The following is a 5000-nucleotide window of genomic DNA, read 5'->3' as shown; positions in this document are numbered from 1 at the left end:
ATCATCATTGTCATCATCATCATCATCATTTAATGCCTGTCGTCCATGCTGGCATGGGTTGGACAGTTTGACCAGTGCTGGCGATCTGGGAGGCTGCACCAGACTCCACTCTGATTTGGCATGGTTTCTATGGCTTGATGCCCTTCCTAATGCCAACCACTCTGAGAGTGTAATGGGTGCCTTTATGTGACACTGGCATGAGTGCCATTTGTGTGACACCAGTATCAGCTACAACTGCGGTGGGTGCCATTTGCGTGACACTGGTATCTGCCACAACTGCTATTTGGCTTGGCTTGATGGGTCTTCCTCCCAAGCACAACAAAATGCCAAAGGTCTCGGTCATTGCCTCTGTGAGGCCCAAAACTCAAAATGAATTCGACCACTTTGCCTCTGTGAAGCCCAACATTCGAAAGGTGCTTTTCACAAGCCATCGGCATGGGTACCATTTATGTGATACCAACATCGAGTATGACTATGATTTTGCTTGGTTTGGTGGGTCTTTTCAAGCTCAGCATATCACTGGTTTTGAATTAATTATGCATTATCTTGTAGCTATGAAATTTTGATGAAGGAGTGGCTGTGTGGTAAGTAGCTTACTTACCAACCACATGGTTCCGGGTTCAGTCGCACTGTGTGGCACCTTGGGCATGTGCCTTCTGCTATAGCCTTGGGCTAACCAAAGCCTTGTGAGTGGATTTGGTAGATGGAAATTGAAAGAAGCCCATCGTATATATGTATATGTATATGTATAATATATATATATATATATATATATATATATATATATATATATATATATATATATATATGTTTGTGTGTCTGTGTTTGTCCCCACCAACATCACTTGACAACCGATGCTGGTGTGTTTACGCTCCCGTAACTTAGCGGTTCGGCAAAAAGAGACCGACAGAATAAGTACTAGGCTTACAAAGAATATGTCCTGGGGTCGATTTCTTCAACTAAAGGTGGTGCTCCAGCATGGCCACAGTCAAATGACTGAAACAAATAAAAGAGTAACTATTAATTTTTAGGATGACATTGTAGGGCTGGTGTGAGAGGTTAGATCTGGCCAGTTTGAACATAAAAACAAGTTGAATATTTTGGCGGGATACTGCTGGTTTAAATGCTAAAGGGTTAGATACTGCAGCGGTTAAGACTTTGTTCCTTTTTCTAATTCACATGAGCAATATGTCTAAAGCTACAGGTTTAGTCTCCCCTGTGCCACGTAAAGTGCACTCGTGCCAGTGCTACATAAGTGTACCCATGCTAGTGGCACATAAAAAGCACCCAGCACACACTATAAAGTGGTTGGCATTAGGATGGGGATCCATGCCATGATAGATCAATAACCACTACACACATTTTTTTCTCTCCTTGTTTTTTTCTGTGTCCCTTTCTGTAGAAGAGCATAGGCTCGAAATGTAAAATACTTTTTCTATTCCTGAGCTTTATACTAATACATCTGTTTGTTTTGTACACCACCTGTCTTCATCTTTTGTTTTTTCATGGACTCTCCCCTCAGTTGGAGTCTGGACAGTTCCCTGATTGGCCAGCTCCTGTCAAACCATCCAACCCATGCCAGTAAGAAAAACGAACGTTAAATGATGATGATCTTGTTCTCATTTTAATCCATAGCATTTAGCTTACTTCTTACTTATCCAGTAAGCATTCAGGTTACTACTTATTTATGAAGTCGGCTAACTGGCTTCCATGCCGGTGGCACATAAAAAAGCACCATTCGAGTGTGATCGTTACCAGCGTCGCCTTACTGGCACGTAAAAAAACATCCGAGCGAGGTCTTTGCCAGTGCCACTGGACTGACTCCTGTGCAGGTGGCATGTAAAAAACACCATTTGAGCGTGGCCGTTGCCAGTACCGCCTGGCTGGCCCTCGTGCCGGTGGCATGTAAAAGCACCCACTACACTCTCGGAGTGGTTGGCGTTAGGAAGGGCATCCAGCTGTAGAAACTCTGCCAGATCAGATTGGAGCCTGGTGCAGCCATCTGGTTCGCCAGTCCTCAGTCAAATCATCCAACCCATGCTAGCATGGAAAGTGGACGTTAAACGATGATGATGATGATAATGATGATGATGATGATGATGATGAATTGTTTTGAATTTATCTTGCATTATCTCAAAGCTTTGAGATTTCAATGATGAATTGAATCGAACCGGTTTCAGCTAATAAGAGGTAGTCATGCTGGAGCAAATGCCAATGTAGGGTAGGTGTGAGAAGTTGATTCTGGCCAGATTGACCACAAAACAAGTGGAATACTCGGACCAGATGTGGCTGGTTTAAATACTTTCGGAGTAAGGATTACTTAGAGCTACATAACAACAAGAGCAACAACATTAACAAGAAGAGGTAACACTGCTAAGAGCAAACTGGAAATTCATTCACCTTTTTTTGCATGCACATAAATTCAGACAGCAAACTGCATTGCAGATTTGATTTTGATATTTCTTTTTGTGCATCAGTTATGTGCAGCAAGCTGCAACTGGGCAGTGGTTGTTTGATGTTTGTGCAGCTGCTACCAGTCAAACTAGCTAGAGACTAAGAAAAAAAACAAAACAGAGGAAGGGGAAAGTTGTAAGGGGTCAGCTAAAACTAGTCACAAATTAAGGTCAGTTTGAAAGAGGGGAAAATTTTGGCTTTGTGATGGTGGTGGTGGTGGTGGTCGTCGTCGTCGTCGTTGTGATGATGTAGTGATGGTGGTCGTTGTGATGTGGTGGTGTTTGCTGTGATGGTGTAGTGGTGGTGGTGGTGGTGGTGCTGGCTGTGGTAGAAGTGCTGGTGGTAGTGGTGGTGGTGTTTGTTGTAATGGTGTAGTGATGGTGGTAGTGGTGGCGTTGATGGTGGTAGTGGTGGCCGTTGTGATGGTGATGGTAGTAGTAATAGTGGTAGTAGTGGTGGTGGTGGTCGTCGTCGTTGTGATGATGTAGTGATGGTGGTCGTTGTGATGTGGTGGTGTTTGCTGTGATGGTGTAGTGGTGGTGGTGGTGGTGCTGGCTGTGGTAGAAGTGCTGGTGGTAGTGGTGGTGGTGTTTGTTGTAATGGTGTAGTGGTGGTGGTGGTGGCGTTGATGGTGGTAGTGGTGGCCGTTGTGATGGTGATGGTAGTAGTAATAGTGGTAGTAGTGGTGGTGGTGGTGATGATGCTGGTGATGATGATGGTGGTTGTAGTTGTAGTGATGGTTGTGGTGACTGTGGTAGTCATAGCGATAGTAGTGATGATGGCGATGGTGATGGTGGTGTTGTGGTAATGATAGCGACAGTGCAGGTGCAAGCAGTAATGATGATGATGGTAGAGGTGGTGGTGGTGGTGGTGGTGGTGGTGCTTGTGATTGTAGTGATTGTGGCTGTGTTGTTGTTGTTGTTGCAGTGGTGGTAGTGACGTGGTGATGGTGGTGGTGGTGATGATGGTGGTAGTGGTGCTAGTATTTGTAGTAGTAGTAGTAGCAGCAGCAGTAGTAGTAGTAGTAGCAGCAGCAGCAGCAGTAGTAGTAGTAGCAGCAGCGGTAGTAGTAGTAGTAGTAGTAGTAGTAGTTGTAGAGGTACTGTTGATAGTAACAGAGAGAAAGAAGGTGAAAAGGAGAAAAAAGATGAAAGCAAAAGAGAGAGAGAGGGAGGGAAAGAGAAGAAAAGAGCAGAAGGTGAGAGAGAGAGTGGGGAGAAAAAACAGGGAGAGAGAGGGAGAGAGAGGGAGAGAGCAGGAGAGAGAGAATTGTAAAACATTAGGATCAAATATTGATTGATTTCGCAAGCAGTCAAGTGCAGCAGACTACAGAGAAAGATGCACTTTGAATAGTTTTCGGTGCTGTTCATTTCTTCAGTTCTGCTGAACACTGTATTACCGCTGCAGTGTCATACTAACATTCCTACTATTGTGCTATCACTCTGGTGTCATACTAACATTCATAGCCCTGTATAACAACCGCAGTGTCATACTGACATTCCTACCACTGTAACACAGTGTTACCATTCTACAGTCATACTAACATTCATAGCATTGTATTACCACTGCAGTGTCATACTAACATTCATAGCATTGTATTACCATTGCAGTGTCATACTAACATTTCTACCCTTGTATTACCACTGCAATGTCATACTAACATTTCTACCCTTGTATTACCATTGCAGTGTCATACTAGCATTTCTACCCTCGTATTACCACAGCAGTGTCATACTAACATTTTAACCCTTGTATTACCACTGCAGTGTCATACTAACATTTCTACCCTTGTATTACCACTGCAATGTCATACTAACATTTCTACCCTTGTATTACCACTGCAGTGTCATACTAACATTTCTACACTTGTATTACCACTTCAATGTTATACTAACATTTCTACCCTTGTATTACCACTGCAGTGTCATACTAACATTCACTCTATTGTATTACAACTGCAGTGTCACACTAACATTTCTACCCTTGTATTACCACTGCAGTGTCATACTAACATTTCTACCCTTGTATTACAACTGCAGTGTCATACTAACATTTCTACCCTTGTATTACAACTGCAGTGTCATACTAACATTTCTACCCTTGTATTACCACTGCAATGTCATACTAACATTTCTACCCTTGTATTACCACTGCAGTGTCATACTAACATTTCTACACTTGTATTACCACTTCAATGTTATACTAACATTTCTACCCTTGTATTACCACTGCAGTGTCATACTAACATTCACTCTATTGTATTACAACTGCAGTGTCACACTAACATTTCTACCCTTGTATTACCACTGCAGTGTCATACTAACATTTCTACCCTTGTATTACAACTGCAGTGTCATACTAACATTTCTACCCTTGTATTACCACTGCAGTGTCATACCGACATTCCTACAACTGTATTATTACTGTAGTGTCATAATACCATTCCTACCATTGTAATACCATTGTAGTGTCATACTAACATTCATAGCACTGTATTACAACTGCAGTGTCGTGCCAAACATTCACTCTATAGAAAGCACGATTTA

This window comes from Octopus sinensis, linkage group LG14, assembly GCF_006345805.1.
Source record: "Octopus sinensis linkage group LG14, ASM634580v1, whole genome shotgun sequence".
NCBI classification, from domain to species: Eukaryota; Metazoa; Mollusca; class Cephalopoda; order Octopoda; family Octopodidae; genus Octopus; species Octopus sinensis.
Note: the sequence above shows the minus strand (reverse complement) of the source record.